Below are 21,631 nucleotides of genomic sequence, written 5' to 3' on the forward strand. Positions count from 1 at the left end.
ACATTGAACTCTATTCCACAGTACTACATAGAGCCATGACAACATGGAACTCTATTCCACAGTACTACATAGAGCCATGACAACATGGAACTCTATTCCACAGTACTACATAGAGCCATGACTACATGGAACTCTATTCCACAGTACTACATAGAGCCATGACAACATGGAACTCTATTCCGCAGTACTACATAGAGCCATGACAACATGGAACTCTATTCCACAGTACTACATAGAGCCATGACAACATGGAACTCTATTCCACAGTACTACATAGAGCCATGACAACATGGAACTCTATTCCACAGTACTACATAGAGCCATGACAACATTGAACTCTATTCCGCAGTACTACATAGAGCCATGACAACATGGAACTCTATTCCACAGTACTACATAGAGCCATGACAACATGGAACTCTATTCCACATCAAGTAACTGATGCAGCAGTAAAATTTGATTTAAAAAACAACTGGTAAAAAAATACACCTTATGGAACAGCGGGGCTGTAAAGCAACACAAACATAGGCACAGGCACATACCTGTGTCGTACTGTAGCTATGTGGCAATGGTGGAGTAAGGTGCCTGATGGCACATAGTGTCTTGTGAAATCTGTGAATGTAATAGTTTTTCTATAATGTATAAACTGCCTTCATTTTGCTGGAACCCAGGCAGCAGCAAATGGGGGATCCATAATCAAATGTAACTGAATGTTTTTTTGGGGGGGGGTTCTTCGTGATTTCACAGTCGAACATTCCGCCATTACAAGCCTCTGAGCCCGTGTAGGGATGTATTTTGGAGTGGACTGTGATTGAATAAGTGTGGTGGGTTTCGTTAGTTGACGTGTTCAATTTTGTATGATGTCGTTTTTCCCGAAATTGTTTTGTTTTTTAGTTAGTTAATCAATACACCGTCCAGCTGGCGGCGGTAATGCATCATTAACATTGGATGCCAACTGCTGTTAAACTCCATCGAAGAAGAAGGAAGACCGCACCTGATCCTCTGCCCATTTGGGGTGGCGCTGGACGGGTCCCATCAATATCGGTCGATCTTCCAAACAGTGCGCATTTTAGGGGTTTCTGGACTTTTATTTTTTTTTATATAGTTTTGGGCGTTGACATGGCACATTTTAAAGAGGGTTAATGAGAGCAGGGATGTAGTTATCTTACTAGCTATGTTTTTAGTTAGGTAACTAGTGGTTTGTAGTTTAGCCACATGGTGTACATGTCCAGAACTGTCATGCGACGTGGTTGTTGGGCTAATGCGTTGCGATTCCTTTCGGGCATGGATTACACATTTCTACAAAAGGTTTTACCCGGTTTATTTGAACTCTGGGCAACCCAGTTCAATTTTGATTTAACGTCGCACGCTGGGGTTTGTATTTAGTCACGTGTTGGAAGTAAACGTTGCTCTTCACGAGGTGAGTTATTACGTCGATGGTCATGAATGTTCTAGTACAGCTGGTCTCGTGTCATGGCTGGCTGGATAATGCATGGACAATCTTGATTTTTAATCATTTTATTTTAAACATGTACATTCGTTGCTATTTTACAGGCGTTGATGTTTAGCACGGTGGTAAGTCAACCAAAGACGGGGAAGTATGAATCTCCACACCCAAGTGACGGGAGAGCCATGTGTGACAGTGGATCATATAGCACCCCTTCGACACCAAAAAGAGGTAATGTGGCCTGTCATTCTTCTCGAATCCCAGTTGATAATGTTTGATAAGACAGTGAGTACGGTTACATGCAAACAATACTATGTTTTATCGCGAATAGTCGGAGAAAAAAAAAGTAAGATTTTAAATATTTACATACTTTGCAATAACTATTTCCTCAATAATTCCATTTACATGGAATCAGTCATTGATCAATGACAGAGACCATGTTATTTTTGTGATTACTATTTGATTGCGTTTGTATGGTTAAACTATTAAGATACATTACGTTTTCTGAAATCACTTCCTTCGCACAAAGGAAACTCGCCCTGTTAGTGTTACTATAATGCGCAGAACTAACTCTGATGAAAGCCGTGTTCATGACCTAAAAGAGAACGCAGAAAGCGGTGTTTTATTTGGCGTATACTTGGATTATGACCTAACCAGATTAAGATGAAACATATTTAATTAAGGTGTTAACATGACCAATGCCATTATTATTCTACCTTTTATTTCAACAAGGAACACAGACTGAGACCAAGGTCTCTTTTACAGCTGGGCCCTGCATACACATGTTTACACATACAGTTTAGGTACAACGATACTCGGCCTATTGCCATAAAACGGTTAAATATCTAATTTATTAGTGTGGATGTTAACGTTCTCATTATGATTTACTCGTGTGCACGTTACTAAACATTTGAACTTTCAGATTTCGCTTGTTTTGAATTATGTGGTCAACAGCTCTCTCAGATCCGTTTGGACATTACAGAGCATGTTAGAACGTTTTTATTTATTTTTTTACTTCCTTTTGAACTGTCAACAACACACGTCATTGGCTCCTGTCAAGTTATATATATTTCAAAGACTTGTCATATATATATATATATATATATATATATTGCTCAAAAAAAGTAGAGGTAACACTAAAATAACACATCCTAGATCTGAATGAAATATTCTTATTATATACTTTTTTCTTTACTTAGTTGAATGTGCTAACAACAAAATCACACAAATTATCAATGGAAATCAAATTTATCAACCCATAAAGGTCTGGATTTGGAGTCACACTCAAAATTAAACTGGAAAACCACACTACAGGCTGATCCAACTTTGATGTAATGTCCTTAAAACAAGTCAAAATGAGGCTCAGTAGTGGGTGTGGCCTCCACGTGCCTGTATGACCTCCCTACAACGCCTGGGCATGCTCCTGATGAGGTGGCGGATGGTCTCCTGAGGGATCTCCTCCCAGACCTGGACTAAAGCATCCGCCAACTCCTGGACAGTCTGTGGTGCAACGTGTCGTGGGTGGATTGAGCGAGACATGATGTCCCAGATGTGCTCAATTGGATTCAGGTCTGGAGAACGGGCGGGCCAGTCCATAGCATCAATGCCTTCCTATTGCAGGAACTGCTGACACACTCCAGCTACATGAGGTCTAGCATTGTCTTTCATTAGGAGGGACCCAGGGCCAACCGCACCATCATATGGTCTCACAAGGGGTCTGAGGATCTCATCTCGGCACCTAATGGCAGTCAGGCTACCTCTGGCGAGCACATGGAGGGCTGTGCCCCCGCCCAAAGAAATGCCACCCCACACCATGACTGACCCACTGCCAAACTGGTCATGCTGGAGAATGTTGCAGGCAGCAGAACGTTCTCCACGGCGTCTCCAGACTGTCACATGTGCTCAGTGTGAACCTGCTTTCATCTGTGAAGAGCACAGGGCGCCAGTGGCGAATTTGCCACTGGTGTTCTGACAAATGCCAAACGTCCTGCACAGTGTTGGGCTGTAAGCACAATCCCCACCTGTGGACGTCGGGCCCTCATACCACCCTCATGGAGTCTGTTTCTGACCGTTTGAGCAGACACATGCACATTTGTGGCCTGCTAGAGGTCATTTTGCAGGGCTCTGGCAGTGCTCCTCCTGCTCCTCCTTGCACAAAGGCGGAGGTAGCGGTCCTGCTGCTGGGTTGTTGGCCTCCTCCGCGTCTCCTGATGTACTGGCCTGTCTCCTGGTAGCGCCTCCATGCTCTGGACACTACGCTGACAGACACAGCAAACCTTCTTGCCACAGCTCGCATTGATGTACCATCCTGGCTGAGCTGCACTACCTGAGCCACTTGTGTGGGTTGTAGACTCTGTCTCATGCTACCACTAGAGTGAAAGTACCGCCAGCATTCAAAAGTGACCAAAACATCAGCCAGGAAGCATAGGAACTGAGAAGTGGTCTGTGGTCCCCACCTGCAGAACCACTCCTTTATTGGGAGTGTCTTGCTGATTGCCTATAATTTCCACCTGTTGTCTATTCCATTTGCACAACAGCATGTGAAATGTATTGTCAATCAGTGTTGCTTCCTAAGTGGACAGTTTGATTTCACAGAAGTGTGATTGACTTGGAGTTACATTTGTGTTGTTTAAGTGTTCCCTTTATTTTTTTGTGTGTGTGTGTGTGTGTGTGTGTGCAAGCAGAACTTCGAACCAATATAACTACTAGGATGCTTCTTGAACAGTGAGTCATATACTTTGGCGAACACTTCCACTGTGGGCCAGAAATGTCACCGCAATGAAGTTTGCCCACCAGTTTTAATAAAATAAATAATAATAATTGAGAGGTGGAAAATAATTCCGTCAACGTGACAGATGACGCTCAGATGACGCTCTTCATGTTAAACACTAGGTTAAAAGTAGGTACATGGTGAGGAGCCATTGTAGACCTTGTCCAAGCTGAGACACTGCTCTACGAGGCTTTTCCACATCAACCATCATGCCTAGTTTCAGAAATAGTCTGTGAACATCGCATTCATCCTGAAACTATACTAAACACAAATTAAAATGCAACATGCAATAATTGCATTGTTTTTTTATATATATATATATATATATATATATGAGGAAATCAGTCAATTGAAATGAGTTCATGAGGCCCTAATCTATGGATTTCACATGACTGGGAATACACATATACATCTGTTGGTCACAGATCAATAAATTAAAAATGGATCTCGTCACGTTACCTCTGTGCATTCAAATATCCATCGATGAAATGCTATTTGGTTTGTTATGCCTGCCTATACCATAACGCCACCGTGGGGCGTTTTAAGACGTTGACATCAGCAAACCGCTCGCTCACACGCCGCCGTACACGTGGTCTGCGGTTGTGAGGCCGGTTGGACGTACTGCCAAGTTCTCTAAAGTGACGTTGGAGGCGGCCTATGGTAGAGTTGAACATTAAATTATCTGGAAACGTCTCTGGTCGACATTCCTGCAGTTAACATGCCTATTGCACTCTCCCACAACTTCTGTGTTGTCATTAGGGTTGAACTTTTTGGGGGATATTCAGAGGTGTAAACTTTCCTTGGGAATATATGGGAATGAATATTAATACCATTTAAATGTAGATGTTTTTTTTGCATTGGATATACTTACCATAACATATTGGAGACAAACCTAAACATTTTACCTCATGAGTAGACATAATTGCAAATGATTAAATCCTTCCAATAGAAATAAATAAAAACAATTTAGTTAAAAAATGAACTGTAATTAAACGAGTTGACTCTTCACATGGGATGATTTCACTGAACAACAAAATAAAGGGAATATTGAATAATCCTCAATGCATCTGTAAAACGATAACCAGAGCTTTAGTTTCCAGACTGTCTTCCTCTCAGGCTTCCATGTCTTCTCCCTGAACCTCGTCAATGTCCACCTCTTGAACATTAGACTCTGAGGCCTCATCTTCACTGTCACTTTCCAACCTTGTTGAGGATGGCTCGTTGTCAGGCTCTAAAAGCCTCAAATTCGCCCAGATGGCCACCAATTTTTCAATCTTTTGTATTGGTCAGCCTGTTGCGTGCTTTGGTGTGTGTGTTCCCAAACAAATACCAGTTGCGCTCTGAGGCTGGTGGGATTTGGAGGATGATGGAGGCAACAAGGGAAAGAGCCTCAGATCAGATCTACAAAGTCCCTTCCACCAGGTGGCTGAGATGTTGGCACGACTGTCATATTGCATCTCCATCCCAAAGCCCTTGCATGGAAGTGTATTTCGCCAGACTGCCAAGAACCTTGCCCTCATCCAGGCCAAGGTGGTGAGACACGGTAGTGATGACACCACAGGCCTTGTTGATCTCAGCACCAGACAGGATGCTCTTGCCAGCATACTTGGGGTCCAACATGTACGCTGTGGCCTGTATGTGCTTTCAGAACTGCAGTATCCTCTGCTTGGAGCAACAGTGAGGTGGGCAGGGCAGTACCTATTTCTTCTCTTACATCTGCAAGCAGTCTGAACATCAGACTGGATGGCAATTGTCTCCCTCAATCCATGCAATGGCTACTGCTATAGGTTTCAGGCTGCTTACCACTCTCTCCCAAAATACATCATCCAGGAGGATCCTCTTGATACGGCTGTCCATATTGGCAGACAGTGATACAGCCATTTCTTGGAGAGACTCCTTCCTTTCCAGGAGACTGAAACATGATGACAACACCACCCCAACGGGTGTTGCTGGGCAGCTTCAATGTGGTGCTCTTATTCTTCTCACTTTGCTTGGTGAGGTAGATTGCTGTTATAATTTGATGACCCTTGGCTCTCTTGTAGAGTGTATCCATTGTTTTCAGTGCCATGATGTCCTTGAGGAGCAGATTCAATGCATGAGCAGCACAGCCAATGGGTGTTGTCTGTCACCATTGCAAATGCCTTCTGTGATCCAAGGTCATTGATTACTGCCTTGAGCTCATCTGCAATGTAGAGACTGGTGTGTCTGTTGTCCCTTGTGTCGGTGCTCTTGTAGAATACTGGTGGAGATTATGTTGTTAATTATTCATTGGCCAAGAACATTCGACCACCCATCAGGGATGATTGCAATACAGTCTGTTTTCTCTACGATTTGCTTGACCTTCACTTGAACTCTGTTGAACTCTGCATCCAGCAAATTAGTAGATAAAGCATGTCTGGTTGGAGGGGTGTATGCTGGGTGAAGACAATTCAGAAATCTCTTCCAATACACATTGCCTGTGAGCATCACTGTTATAAACAAACTTGTTTTGATGAATTTAAGCTCATGAATATGGGGAATTTTGCTTAATTTACCCAAAAGTTTCAGACTCTTTGCAACCCTAGTTGTCACACAACTACACATTTTTAGTTTTAGTGGCTTTTTATTGTCCCCAGCACAAGGTGCACCTGTGTAATGATCATGCTGTTTAATGAGCTTATTGATATGCCACACATGTCGGGTGGATGGATGATCTTGGCGAAGGAGAAACGCTCACTAACAGTGTTGTGGTGCACATGTTTTGTGTTGTTTACATTTGATATAAATAAGGTTTTTGTTCACATGGAACATTTCTGGGATCTTTTATTTTCAGCTCATGAAACATGGAACCAGCACTTTACATGTGGTGTTTATATTTGAATTCAGTGTATTTGAAAGGCCCTACAATCAATACCCTTTTTCTCATCCAGATCTTGATTTGACGGTCATGTGTTGGTGTAAAATGTGGTGGGGCCAATAGCTTGTGTTTTAGTGGTCTTTTAGGCAGAATACACAACCCCCCCCTTCCCTTCACCCGAGCTAGAATGGTTATTGAACTGAAGCAAACTGTTAAGTTGAGCAAAAATAAATAAATAATGGAATTCTGTCTCCGCTGTTGTTTCCTTGGTGACGCCCTCTTGACTACTTCAACTCCCCTTGTTGTCCATCTGGCGTTGCTTCAAGTTTAAATCCCTTCATCGCTCCGTTGGTAGAGCATGGCGCTTGCGATGCCATGCTAGTGGGTCATGACTTGCGATTTTTACTTGCAATTTATAGATCACAACATTTGGGTAAACTGTTGGAATCATATCAATAGAATGATAAAAATGTGAATTATGGTTGGAATACAGAGGTTTTGTCATGACAATGAATTTAAAAGTAAGGGAGGAGATGGTTGTGATTTGGTGTAGGAACCAAAATGACTGTGTGTTTCCCATGGGACTCTAATTACATTCAAATGGTTATATTCAAAGAGTTCTTAATATTCTTTGCCTTTTTTTCCCCTTTCTCATTTTGATTTAAGCTGTTGCACAAATAATGCTGAGATCGTCCTCCATTGGTACCGGGCTGTATTAGAGCTAAGGTTTGCTAGCATGTGATTAGCATTAAGGGCTAACACCATTTTATTTGTTTCACTCACATTTGCAGCTTGAGTCGACCAACTAACTAGCTTTTTGCAGAGAGCAAGTTACACAAACATTTATCATCTAGAAAATATAGAAGACTCAGTACTGGTACCCCGTGTATATAGTTATCGTTACTCATTGTGTATTTATTAGTTGTTATTACATAATTATTTTGTCTTGTTGGAAAGGGCCCGTATGTAAGCTTTTCACTGTTGGTCTATACCTTTTTATCTTTAAGAAGCATGTGACGAGAACAATTTTAATTTGTTTTGTCTTGACAAAACAGGCCGCCCTTTTTTTCCCCTACAATGCGGCAGACTCTGCACAATTAAATTTGAACTGCAATTATTTATTTTTTGACTTGTGACATGATTTTCTTAGATTATTGCTGCGTTCCATCAACTTCTATTCAGAAACTGGAATTTAAATTCCATTAACTAGTTCAAAACTATAACGCAGTACCTCAGACCTCCACAGGGTGGTGCTGGAGTGCCATGGAGTGAAGCCACAAGCCTCTCATTCCAGCTCAATGGTACAATCAAGACCGATCACCGTTGGCCTCCAGCAGGATGAATGTAAAGCACAATAACATCATCCATGCTTGTGTTGTATTTATAACGCTGTATCCTAATTGTGACATGGGTTGGGATCCGTTACAAATCCTTTTACTTCCTGGAATGAAATGTATTTGGCATTTCAGTCTACTTCCTGTATTGAACTGGTCATGATGCGTTTTGCTTAAATTAAGGGGTGTTTTCACCTATTGTCCTCCTTTAAAAATAACTGATCTCAGACCTCGTTTTAAAGTGAACTGGGGTGTGAAAAAAAAGCAAAATTATTATTTGAATGAGGACTCGACTCTTGCCTGTCTTTTTAACATTTTTATTTAACCAGGCAAGTCAGTTAAGAACAAATTCTTATTTACAATGATGGCCTGGGAACAGTGGGTTAACTGCCTCTTTCAGGGGCAGAACAACAGATTTGAACCTTGTCAGCTTGGTGATTCGATCTGGCAACCTTTCGGTTACTAGTCCAACACTCTAACCACTAGGCTACGTAGCCAGTCCTCTTTGCAGTCACATTGCTATGTTTAGAAGTGAACCAAGATATTTTTCCAACATGTACTCTGGGTTTTTACAGAGTGCAGGACAAGCCATTCAATCAGATAGCTTGGTTTGGATTTGTCACCAGTGCTTCTTATAGGACACATCACTGCACTCTATACTCCTCTGTGAACTGGTCCTCTCTGTATACCAGTCGCAAGACTGATGCTTATTTATAAAACCCTGTTAGGTCTCACTCACTCAATATCAGCTTGTGTTAACGAGTGTGCCAATGGGTGTGATGTGTCCTGTATGAACACAATGTCAGGCCACCCAGCATGTAAACACACAACAGAGCCCTGGCTATAAGGTCATCTAAGGTCACGTACACTAGCTGACCTGTCACTCTGTTTTGGCCTCGAGGGCATTCTGGTCTGACGCTGTCGGCCTCGAGGGCATTCTGGTCTGACGCTGTCGGCTTCGAGGGCATTCTGGTCTGACGCTGTCGGCCTCGAGGGCATTCTGGTCTGACGCTGTCGGCCTCGAGGGCATTCTGGTCTGACGCTGTCGGCCTCGAGGGCATTCTGGTCTGACGCTGTCGGCCTCGAGGGCATTCTGGTCTGACGCTGTCGGCCTCGAGGGCATTCTGGTCTGACGCTGTCGGCCTCGAGGGCATTCTGGTCTGACGCTGTCGGCCTCGAGGGCATTCTGGTCTGACGCTGTCGGCCTCGAGGGCATTCTGGTCTGACGCTGTCGGCCTCGAGGGCATTCTGGTCGGCCTCGAGGGCATTCTGGTCGGCCTCGAGGGCATTCTGGTCGGCCTCGAGGGCATTCTGGTCTGACGCGGTCGGCCTCGAGGGCATTCTGGTCTGCCTCGGTCGGCCTCGAGGGCATTCTGGTCGGCCTCGAGGGCATTCTGGTCGGCCTCGAGGGCATTCTGGTCGGCCTCGAGGGCATTCTGGTCTGGCTCGGTCGGCCTCGAGGGCATTCTGGTCGGCCTCGAGGGCATTCTGGTCTGACGCTGTCGGCCTCGAGGGCATTCTGGTCTGACGCTGTCTCGAGGGCATTCTGGTCTGGCCTCGAGGGCATTCTGGTCTGACGCTCGGCCTCGAGGGCATTCTGGTCTGACGCTGTCGGCCTCGAGGGCATTCTGGTCTGACGCTGTCGGCCTCGAGGGCATTCTGGTCTGACGCTGTCGGCCTCGAGGGCATTCTGGTCTGACGCTGTCTCGAGGGCATTCTGGTCTGACGCTGTCTGCCTCGAGGGCATTCTGGTCTGACGCTGTCTGCCTCGAGGGCATTCTGGTCTGACGCTGTCTGCCTCGAGGGCATTCTGGTCTGACGCTGTCTGCCTCGAGGGCATTCTGGTCTGACGCTGTCTGCCTCGAGGGCATTCTGGTCTGACGCTGTCTGCCTCGAGGGCATTCTGGTCTGACGCTGTCTGCCTCGAGGGCATTCTGGTCTGACGCTGTCTGCCTCGAGGGCATTCTGGTCTGACGCTGTCTGCCTCGAGGGCATTCTGGTCTGACGCTGTCTGCCTCGAGGGCATTCTGGTCTGACGCTGTCTGCCTCGAGGGCATTCTGGTCGGCCTCGGTCGGCCTCGAGGGCATTCTGGTCGGCCTCGAGGGCATTCTGGTCGGCCTCGAGGGCATTCTGGTCTGACGCTGTGGGCCTCGAGGCTGTGAATGTCTGGTGATTTTTAAAGTTCTCTCTGGCCCTGACGCTCCACAGTATGAGCAGATAGACTAGCTTTCTAGAGCAGCTGTGTCTGTAGCTATGATTCTTTCACACATTGTCCTCATACGTTTTCTCTGCGTATGTAACTCGGATTTTAGGAATAGATTTAGTAGTGTTTCTCTTCCAGCTCAGAGTTGGGACAATTTTATTTTTCAATCCAGGCAGTACACTTAAATTCCCCACGTCTCTTCAAGGCTTTTTAATGAGGGGAAATTCAGCATTGTAATTTCAGTGTACTGCCTGGACTGACTGCTACAGACTTCAGTGTGTAAACGGCTTTTAGTCCCCGTGTGCAGAGAGAGTCTGGTTGGCAGCTCCACTGTCACTGTCCATCTATGGACGGTGGAGAAAGGGTACGAGGTTAAGATACCTGCCACTAAACTTATGACCCTGCCCCAATTATTTACCCTTCTCCTGTTCTCCACTAACCTTCTCCCGAAGTGGCCACTCCCAGTCATGGATTTAAAGTTCTTCTTGTGTAACAGAAGTGAGTTTCCACTGTTTTTTAAAAATCCATGACAACGGCTCACTGCAGGAGAACGTTGGTGAATTGGGATGAAGCTCACGAGTGAGTTTCCACTGGGGTAGAGGTTCCCACGTCGGGAGGGGGTGTAGAGGTTCCCACGTCGGGGAGGGGGGTAGAGGTTCCCACGTCGGGAGGGGGGTAGAGGTTCCCATGTCGGGGAGGGGGGTAGAGGTTCCCACGTCGGGAGGGGGGGTGAGGTTCCCACGTCGGGGAGGGGGGTAGAGGTTCCCATGTCGGGGGGAGGGGGTAGAGGTTCCCACGTCGGGGGAGGGGGGGTAGAGGTTCCCACGTCGGGAGGGGGGTAGAGGTTCCCACGTCGGGAGGGGTAGAGGTTTCCCACGTCGGGAGGGGGGGTAGAGGTTCCCACGTCGGGAGGGGGGGTAGAGGTTCCCACGTCGGGAGGGGGTAGAGGTTCCCACGTCGGGGGTAGAGGTTCCCACGTCGGGAGGTAGAGGTTCCCATGTCGGGAGGGGTAGAGGTTCCCACGTCGGGAGGTTGAGGTTCCCACGTCGGGAGGGGGTAGAGGTTCCCACGTCGGGAGGTAGAGGTTCCCACGTCGGGAGAGGGGGAGGTTCCCACGTCGGGAGGTGGAGGTTCCCACGTCGGGAGGTGGAGGTTCCCACGTCGGGAGGTGGAGGTTCCCACGTCGGGAGGTGGAGGTTCCCACGTCGGGAGGTGGAGGTTCCCACGTCGGGAGGTGGAGGTTCCCACGTCGGGAGGTGGAGGTTCCCACGTCGGGAGGTGGAGGTTCCCACGTCGGGAGGTGGAGGTTCCCACGTCGGGAGGTGGAGGTTCCCACGTCGGGAGGTGGAGGTTCCCACGTCGGGAGGTGGAGGTTCCCACGTCGGGAGGTGGAGGTTCCCACGTCGGGAGGGGGAGGTTCCCACGTCGGCAGAGGTGGAGGTTCCCACGTCGGGAGGTGGAGGTTCCCACGGGGAGGTGGAGGTTCCCACGTCGGGAGGTGGAGGTTCCCACGTCGGGAGAGGAGGTTCCCACGTCGGGGGTGGAGGTTCCCACGTCGGGAGGTGGAGGTTCCCAGGGGAGGTGGAGGTTCCCACGTCGGGAGGTGGAGGTTCCCACGTCGGGAGGTGGAGGTTCCCACGGGGAGGTGGAGGTTCCCACGTCGGGAGGTGGAGGTTCCCACGTCGGGAGGGGGGTGGAGGTTCCCACGTCGGGAGGTGGAGGTTCCCACGTCGGGAGGGGGTGGAGGTTCCCACGTCGGGGGGTGGAGGTTCCCACGTCGGGAGGTGAGGTTCCCACGTCGGGAGGTGGAGGTTCCCACGTCGGAGGTGGAGGGGGGAGGTTCCCACGTGAGAGGTTCCCGGGGGTAGTAGAGGTTCCCACGTCGGCAGAGAGGTATTGGGACACCACATCTCTCAGCAAGTAGTACTGTAGGTGTTGTCGTCATTTCACACAGTGTCTCTGACATTCCGTCAGGACGACGGTATAACCCTGGACTTCAACGCTGTCGTCATGGAGATGGTGTGACTTCTCTGTTCACCTCAGGAGGATGATGATGATGATGATGATGTGTGCTGACTGGACGGGTGTGGAGCTCACTGATATATCAGGGTCATTGAAGACCGTAAAAGCCACTCCATTGGGTACTTGATGATTTAGGTTTTTTGTTTTGTAACTGTGTTGCCTGGCTGATTTGACAAAACGTTTGAACCTATAGCCATATCCGATCAACTCGTACGTGTTTTACAGTTGGAAATAAAACAACATGGTCGTTATTCAAACACTGAGATCTTCGTTTTTAAGAAATATGGAGCGACTATGGTGGATGTTGAAATCTGTTGTGTTTTATGTGTGTGTGTGTTCACAGACCGCAGGTCGTTGTCGTAACACACTGTTTCATAACAGACAAACCCTCTGACCGTGCCGAGTGGAGAGAGAGTCATCCTGTCCAAATGACCTGAGAGACGTCCATGCCTTTTTCCAGCACCTCGTCACCACACAGGTACACAACTTTGTAATTACATTTTGTAGAGGCCCAATCATTCGGTTCACTGCTGTTTTTAACGGACACTCGTTTATCCCACAGCTGGTGTAGTTTGGAGATTTCTATCAGCTAGCCTGGGTCCCAAATGGAACCCTCTTGCCTGTATATTTTTCTGACCCCAGGGCCCTGCGGGTGTGAATGAAACAGGCTTTTCTATAAAGTCAGGAGGACATGAGGACCTGCGGGTGTGAATGAAACAGGCTTTTCTATAAAGTCAGGAGGACATGAGGACCTGCGGGTGTGAATGAAACAGGCTTTTCTATAAAGTCAGGAGGACATGAGGACCTGCGGGTGTGAATGAAACAGGCTTTTCTATAAAGTCAGGAGGCCATGAGGACCTGCGGGTGTGAATGAAACAGGCTTTTCTATAAAGTCAGGAGGCCATGAGGACCTGCGGGTGTGAATGAAACAGGCTTTTCTATAAAGTCAGGAGGACATGAGGACCTGCGGGTGTGAATGAAACAGGCTTTTCTATAAAGTCAGGAGGACATGAGGACCTGCGGGTGTGAATGAAACAGGCTTTTCTATAAAGTCAGGAGGACATGAGGACCTGCGGGTGTGAATGAAACAGGCTTTTCTATAAAGTCAGGAGGACATGAGGACCTGCGGGTGTGAATGAAACAGGCTTTTCTATAAAGTCAGGAGGCCATGAGGACCTGCGGGTGTGAATGAAACAGGCTTTTCTATAAAGTCAGGAGGCCATGAGGACCTGCGGGTGTGAATGAAACAGGCTTTTCTATAAAGTCAGGAGGCCATGAGGACCTGCGGGTGTGAATGAAACAGGCTTTTCTATAAAGTCAGGAGGACATGAGGACCTGCGGGTGTGAATGAAACAGGCTTTTCTATAAAGTCAGGAGGACATGAGGACCTGCGGGTGTGAATGAAACAGGCTTTTCTATAAAGTCAGGAGGACATGAGGACCTGCGGGTGTGAATGAAACAGGCTTTTCTATAAAGTCAGGAGGCCATGAGGACCTGCGGGTGTGAATGAAACAGGCTTTTCTATAAAGTCAGGAGGACATGAGGACCTGCGGGTGTGAATGAAACAGGCTTTTCTATAAAGTCAGGAGGACATGAGGACCTGCGGGTGTGAATGAAACAGGCTTTTCTATAAAGTCAGGAGGACATGAGGACCTGCGGGTGTGAATGAAACAGGCTTTTCTATAAAGTCAGGAGGACATGAGGACCTGCGGGTGTGAATGAAACAGGCTTTTCTATAAAGTCAGGAGGACATGAGGACCTGCGGGTGTGAATGAAACAGGCTTTTCTACACAGAAAACAGCTGTTGATTGACACTTTAATCAAATCAGTAGACTTATATCAGTATTGTTAGTAATACCATTACCAGTATCATGAAATTAACTTTTATAACCTTCAATTAATTTATTTATTTATTTATTTATTTTGGACCAGAATCTCTCTCCTCTATTGTGTCTGCAGTGATGATTAAGCATCTTCATCGAATGTTTTCATAATTTATCTACGGATAATTATTTATTTAAATAATACATTTATCTATCGCCAAAGAGCAGAGGAGAAGCCTTAACCGGTATGCAAATGAACATCTCGCTGGCCGAAGAGATTCGTTTTCCGCTCACCGATTTTAAAGATAAAAAAAAAAGAGCTGTTTGTTAGCGACGACCTCATCGCTAGGCTGATGAGTCGTTTTGTTTTAGCCGACACTGGCTGGTCTCGACGTGGGCTTTCGAATCCTAGGAAAATTACAAACAAGGTATTTGGTTTATTTGCTTTCCGATGAGATGCATGGTCCTGTACCTACGCTGACTTGTGAATGACAAAGGGACAAAGGAAGGTGACTTTATTCAGTCACTTCTACACCTTCTATAAACTTATCAAAGACTCCAGTCACCCAAGTCATAAAGTATTTTCTCTGCTACCGCACGGCAAACGGTTCCAGGACACCAAGTAGAGGGCCAAAAGGCTCCTTAACAGCTTCTTCCGCCAAGCAATAAGACAAAATGGCCACCCGGACTATTTACATTGACCCTCCCCCCCCCATCCTGTTTATCAATGCATAGTCGCTTCACCCCTACCTAGATGTACCAATTACTTACCTGTGCCACCTGTATATAGCCTCATTTTTTTTTTAATGAAATGTTTTACATTAGTTTATTTAAGGTTTTCTTAACTGGTTAAGGGCTTGTAAAGTAAATAAAGTTAAGTAAGCATTTCACTGTAATTTATACTTTGTAAGTAAATAAAGTTAAGTAAGCTGTAATTTATACACCTGTTGTATTTGCCACAAATAACAATTTGATTCAAAACACGGGAAAGTAAATAAATGCCACAAACATTAATGAAGTGTATTTTAACTCATTACGTTACACGGGATGTGTACATTGGTCTCACAGGAGACGATTTAAGAAGCATCGTGCTCTTCTACCAAACAATAACACGGGTACTGAGAGTCGGGACAGACGGAGGACTGACAAACCAGCCGTGTCCCCGGTCATCCCCGGTCATCCCCGGTCATCGCTTTGTGACCGATCGCTAGATGCCTATCGTCCGTTCTAGATGCCTATCGTCCGTTCTAGATGCCTATCGTCCGTTCTAGATGCCTATCGTCCGTTCTAGAGGGAAAAAGGCTAAACGGCACGTGTCAAAACTCATTCCGCGGAGGGCCGAGCGTCTGCGGGTTTAAGCTCCTCGCTTGTACTTGATTTGAATGAATTAAGGTCACTAATTAGTAAATGAATCCTCACTTGGTTGAGCTCTCAGATCTCAGGAGGTGTTGCTGCTACAGTATTCTGTTGTGTGCATTCATTTGAATTCAATGGGTTTTGTCTTGTGTTTCGAGTGAATCATGTCCTTCAGGCCATTGCTGACAAACCAGTCTTACTGCAGAACCTGTATTCAAGTGGTATAACACTGAACAAACAAAAAATATAAAAAATATAAGCACAACATGTAAAGTGTTGGTTTCATGAGTTGAAATGAAATATTATTATATTATTATTGAAATGAAATTTTCCATACACACATTGTTTACATCCCTGTTAGTGAGCATTTCTCCTTCACCAAGATAATCCATCCATCTGACAGATGTGGCATATCAAGAAGCTGATTAAACAGCACGATCATTACACAGGTGCACCTTGTGCTGGGGACAATAAAAGGCCATGCTAAAATATGCAGTTTCGTCACACAACACAGATGCCACAGATGTTTTGAGGGAGTGTGCGATTTACGTGCTGACTGCAGCAATGTACACCAGAGCTGTTGCCAGAGAACTTCATGTTCATTTCTCTACCGATCTCGTTTTCGAGAATGTGGCGTTAAGTCCAACCAGCCTGACAACCGCATGCCATGTGTAAACCACGTCCTCCACATCCAGCTTCTTCACCTGAGGGGATCGCCTGACACCTGGACAGCTAATGACTGGGTTTGAACATCCAAATCATTTCTGCACCAACTGTCTCGGGGAAGTTCATCTGCATGCTAATTGTCCTCACCGGGTCTTGACCTGACTGCAGTTCGCCGTCGTAACGAACTTCAGTGGGCAAATGCTCACCTTCGATGGCCACTGGCACACAGGAGAAGTGTACTCTTCACGGATGAATCATGGTTTTCAACTGTACCAGGCAGATGGCAGCCAGAGTGGATAGCGGCGTGTGGGCGAGTCGTTTCCTGAACCGCGTTCCCCATGGTGGGGTTATGGGCAGGTATAAGCTACGGACAACGAACACAATTGCGTTTTTATTGGTTAGCAGTTTGAATGCACAGAGATACTGTGACGAGATCCTGACACCCATTGTTGCATCATTATTCCTCTGTCATCACCCCGTGGTGGCAGTGCATTATCCTGCTGAAGCATGTCACAAGGATCTGTACACAATTCCTGGAAGCTGAAAATGTCCCAGTTCTTCCATGGCCTGCCTACTCACCAGACATGTCACCCCACTGAGCATGTTTGGGATGCTCTGGATCGATGTGTTCGACAGTATGGTCCAGTTCCCGCCGCCTATCCAGTAACTAAACACAGCCATTGAAGAGGAGTGGGACAACATTCCACAATCAACAGATCTGATCAACTGTATGTGAAGGAGATGTCACACTGCATGAGGCGAATGGTGTTCACACCAGATACAGACTGGATTTACTGTTGCATGTATATCTGTATTCCCAGTCATGTGAAATCCATAGATTGGAGCCTCATGAATTTATTTCAAATGGACTAATTTCCTTTTTATATGAACTATAACTAAGTAAAATCATTGCCGTTTTCATATCGTTGTGTAAACTAGTATAAGGTTCAATTAGAAAACAAATACCATTTTGAACCCAGGGCTGTCTGTTTCACTGTGATCAACACTGAAAAACAGTGTGTACAGGTAAACAGTGTGTACAGGTAAACAGTGTGTACAGGTAAACTGTCTCTCTGCCCGTAAATGATAAACGCGACATCTGTCTTTCTGTTATGTCTGGTTCTCCAGGTGGTAGGGAGAGAGGCTGTGTCAGAGACCCACCTTTTGGCCCTGCTCAGCCCCAGAGACCGCCTTGGGACACCTGCTTGTCTAACTCACTCTGACTTCACCACACCCAGAATAGACTAGCCATGTCTGCTGCTGGTAAGGACAGGAGTTGGTGTGTTGTTGTACATTTTGTCTAAGAGATGAGTTGTTAATATCCAGTACAGCTGCCACACACACACACACACACAGTGCATTCAGGAAATATTCAGACCCCTGGACGTTTTTCCACATTTGGTTACCTTACAGACTTGTACTTAAATTGTTTTTTTCCCTCATCAATCTCCACACAATATCCCCTAATGACATCGCAATACCCCCTAATGACATCGCAATACCCCCTAATGACATCGCAATACCCCCTAATGACATCGCAATACCCACTAATGACATCGCAATACCCACTAATGACATCGCAAAAATATTACATTTCCTTTAGTATTCAGACCCTTTACTCAGTACTTTGTTGAAGCACCTTTGGCAGTGACTAGTCTCAAGTCTTCCTGGGTATGACGCTACAAGCGTGGCACACCTGTATTTGGGGAGTTTCTTCCATTCTCTGCAGATCCTCTCAAGCTCTGTCAGGTTGTATGGGGATTCATTGCTGCACAGCTATTTTCAGGTCTCTCCAGAGATGTTCGATCGGGTTCAAATCCGGACTCAAGTTAATTCGGAGACTTGTCCCGAAACCACTTCTGCCTTGTCTTGGCTGTGTTCTTAGGGTCGTTGTCCTGGAGGAAGGTGAACCTTCACCCCAGTGTTCATCAAGGATCTCTCTCTACTTTGCTTCGTTCATCTTTGCCTCCATCCTGACTAGTCTCCCAGTCCCTACTGCTGAAAAACATCCCCACAGCATGATGCTGCCACCATGGTTCACCGTAGGGATGATGCCAGGTTTCCTCATGATATGACTCTTCAATCTTGGTTTCATCAGACCAGAACCTTGTTTATCATTGTCTGAGTCCTTTAGGTAGGTGCCTTTTGGCAAAATCCAAGCAGGCTGTCATGTGCCTTTTTACTGAGGAGTGACTTCCGTCTGGCCACTTGACCATAAAGGCCTGATTGGTGGAGTGCTGCAGAGATGGCTGTCCTTCTGGAAGGTTCTCCCATCTCCACAGAGGAACTCTGGAGCTCGGTCAGAGCTTCCATTTAAGAATGCCGGAGGCCACTGTGTTCTTCGGGGACCTTCAATGCTGCAGAATGTTTTGGTACCCTTCCCCAGATCTGTGCCTCGACACAATCCTGTCTTGGAGCTCTACGGACAATTCCTTCGACCTCATGGCTTGGTTTTTGCTCTGACATGCACTGTCGACTGTGGGACCTTATACAGACAGGTGTGTGCGCCTTTCCAAATCACGTCCAATCAATTGAATTTACCACCAGATGGACTCCAATCAAGTTGGAGAAACATCTCAAGGATGATCAAGGGAAACAGGATGCACAATTTCAAATCTCATAGCAAAGGGTCTGAATACTAACGTAAATACCGTACTTATGTTTTTCATTTTGTATAAATTTGCAAAAAATGTCTACCCCTGTTTTCAGTTTGTCATTAATGGGGTTTTGTGCATAGATTGACTAGGTAATGTTTAAGACACTTTATAATAAGGCTTTAATGTAATAAAATGTTGGAAAAGTGAAGGGGTCTGAATACTTTTCCAAATGCACCTTACAGACGAGAGGCAGGAAGCGACACATTGTTCCCAGATTATGTCCGTTTATGGGATGTTACTGTTCACTTGTCCCAAAGGATGTTATGTTAAATATGTTGATCTGCCCTTGAGCAAGACGCTTAATGTGCTCCGGGGCGCTGTACTACTATGACTGACCCTGTAAAACAACACCTATCATACTACTATGACTGACCCTGTACAACAACACCTATCATACTACTGACTGACCCTGTAAAACAACACCTATCATACTACTATGACTGACCCTGTACAACAACACCTATCATACTACTATGACTGAACCTGTACAACAACACCTATCGTACTACTGTGACTGACCCTGTAAAACAACACCTATCGTACTACTGTGACTGACCCTGTAAAACAACACCTATCGTACTACTGTGACTGACCCTGTAAAACAACACCTATCGTACTACTGTGACTCACCCTGTAAACAACACCTATCGTACTACTGTGACTGACCCTGTAAAACAACACCTATCGTACTACTGTGACTGACCCTGTAAAACAACACCTATCGTACTACTGTGACTGACCCTGTAAAACAACACCTATCGTACTACTGTGACTGACCCTGTAAAACAACACCTATCGTACTACTGTGACTGACCCTGTAAAACAACACCTATCGTACTACTGTGACTGACCCTGTAAAACAACACCTATCGTACTACTGTGACTGACCCTTTAAAACAACACCTATCGTACTACTGTGACTGACCCTTAAAACCTGTAAAACAACACCTAAAACAACACCTCGTACTACTGTGACTGACCCTGTAAAACAACACCTATCGTACTACTGTGACTGACCCTGTAAAACAACACCTATTGTACTACTGTGACTGACCCTGTAAAACAACACCTATCGTACTACTGTGACTGACCCTGTAAAACAACACCTATCGTACTACTGTGACTGACCCTGTAAAACAACACCTATCGTACTACTGTGACTCACCCTGTAAACAACACCTACTACTGTGACTCACCCTGTAAAACAACACCTATCGTACTACTGTGACTCACCCTGTAAACAACACCTATCGTACTACTGTGACTGACCCTGTAAAACAACACCTATCGTACTACTGTGGCTGACCCTGTAAAACAACACCTATCATACTACTGACCCTGACTGACCCTGTACATACTACTGTGACTAAATCAACCATCAGTTAAATGTGTTTACATGTCTGGAGAAGGTACTTTTTAGTTTTAATTCTCATTTAGCACATTAAAATCCCACTTAGTTCTCTGTTCCAAGGTGTTTTGGACTTTTAATGTACATTTCCTTTCTTTCTTTCTTACCCAGACTGCACTACAAATGTCCCAATTGGGGGAAAAAAATGTAAGATCATTATTCAGCTGATCACTGCTTTACGCTCATTTGAGGAACTTTTTTTCTACTTGCCGTGACTGATATGTGGTAGTCTTGCACAGCCTAGTTGAGCGCACTGATGAAGTCTCTGTGCTTAAAAAAAAGTGTGTGGTAAATGACCCAAATATAAATTTGAACTTTTGATTTTGATTTGAAGGTGGAGACCAACAGGTCGATACATCTTTCAGGCAGTTTCACCAATCAGATGTGGACAGAGCGCCTCTATCTCCGGTTGGTCGACAGAGACCGTTCGGCCACAAACGGCTACGACACCAAGTGGGATGCGCCGTTTGACCCTGGGGCAGCGAGGGTTACCACACCTACACCACAGAAACAGACCAGGATCTTACAGCCCACTACACTTCATAGGACTTCAGTTGTTGCTGCCCACTACACTACTGGGGAAGTTTGGTAGTTGTCTGTCCCAGCCCACTATACATCATCGTTTAGTAGTTCACAGCCCACTATACCAGCTGAGTAGTTTCCTCCCTCAGCCCACTGACAGCCCACTACACCTCCATAGGCCACTCAGTAGTAGTTCACAACCCCCCCCCCCAACAAGCAGGCCAGTAGTTTCCTCTCCCAGCCCAGTACATTACACAAGCAGTTAACTAGTTCCAAACCCTACACCGTTAGTAGTCTATCGCCCTTGACAACAGAAGGTTTGGACTCTAACCTCAGCGGTCATTTTGAGGACTGTGGTGGCAGCCTAGAAGAGGCCTCGGGATTATTTTTTTGGGGGGGGATCTTTAGGAACCTGTGGAGGCTTCAATGACAGCAGCTATAGTCCTCTCAACTGTCCTCCAGCTGTGCCTCACAGAGGCGCTATCCTTCCTAACCTCCTCACAACTTAAACGGGAGAAGTCTGGCATGGGTCTCTGACCTCACTATTGATGGATGCAGCCTCACCTCAAACTGTTCCTTTTCAAAC

At 46.0% G+C, this 21,631-nt stretch overlaps 2 long non-coding RNA genes across 6 annotated transcripts; one reads left to right on the forward strand and one right to left on the reverse strand.

The window, feature by feature from the left end:
* Positions 1 to 967: 967 nt before the first annotated feature.
* LOC118373114 (uncharacterized) lies at positions 968 to 21,139 on the forward strand. Of its 2 annotated transcripts, none has more exons than XR_008142377.1 (5): positions 968 to 1,420; positions 1,555 to 1,678; positions 12,995 to 13,091; positions 17,587 to 17,721; positions 20,635 to 20,653. It is a non-coding gene; the product is annotated as an uncharacterized LOC118373114 (long non-coding RNA). The 2 variants fall into 2 exon arrangements; XR_008142376.1 differs by lacking the exon at positions 20,635 to 20,653 and adding an exon at positions 20,858 to 21,139 and having other exon boundaries at positions 970 to 1,420.
* Positions 19,613 to 20,622, reverse strand: LOC127931686 (uncharacterized). 4 transcript variants are annotated; one of them, XR_008142381.1, is made up of 4 exons: positions 20,363 to 20,622; positions 20,185 to 20,221; positions 19,760 to 19,981; positions 19,613 to 19,723 (listed from the first exon to the last, which is right to left on the reverse strand). It is a non-coding gene; the product is annotated as an uncharacterized LOC127931686 (long non-coding RNA). The 4 variants fall into 4 exon arrangements; XR_008142380.1 differs by having other exon boundaries at positions 19,613 to 19,686; positions 20,185 to 20,258; XR_008142378.1 differs by having other exon boundaries at positions 20,185 to 20,258.
* Positions 21,140 to 21,631: the final 492 nt, after the last annotated feature.

This window comes from Oncorhynchus keta, chromosome 9 (assembly GCF_023373465.1).
Source record: "Oncorhynchus keta strain PuntledgeMale-10-30-2019 chromosome 9, Oket_V2, whole genome shotgun sequence".
NCBI classification, from domain to species: Eukaryota; Metazoa; Chordata; class Actinopteri; order Salmoniformes; family Salmonidae; genus Oncorhynchus; species Oncorhynchus keta.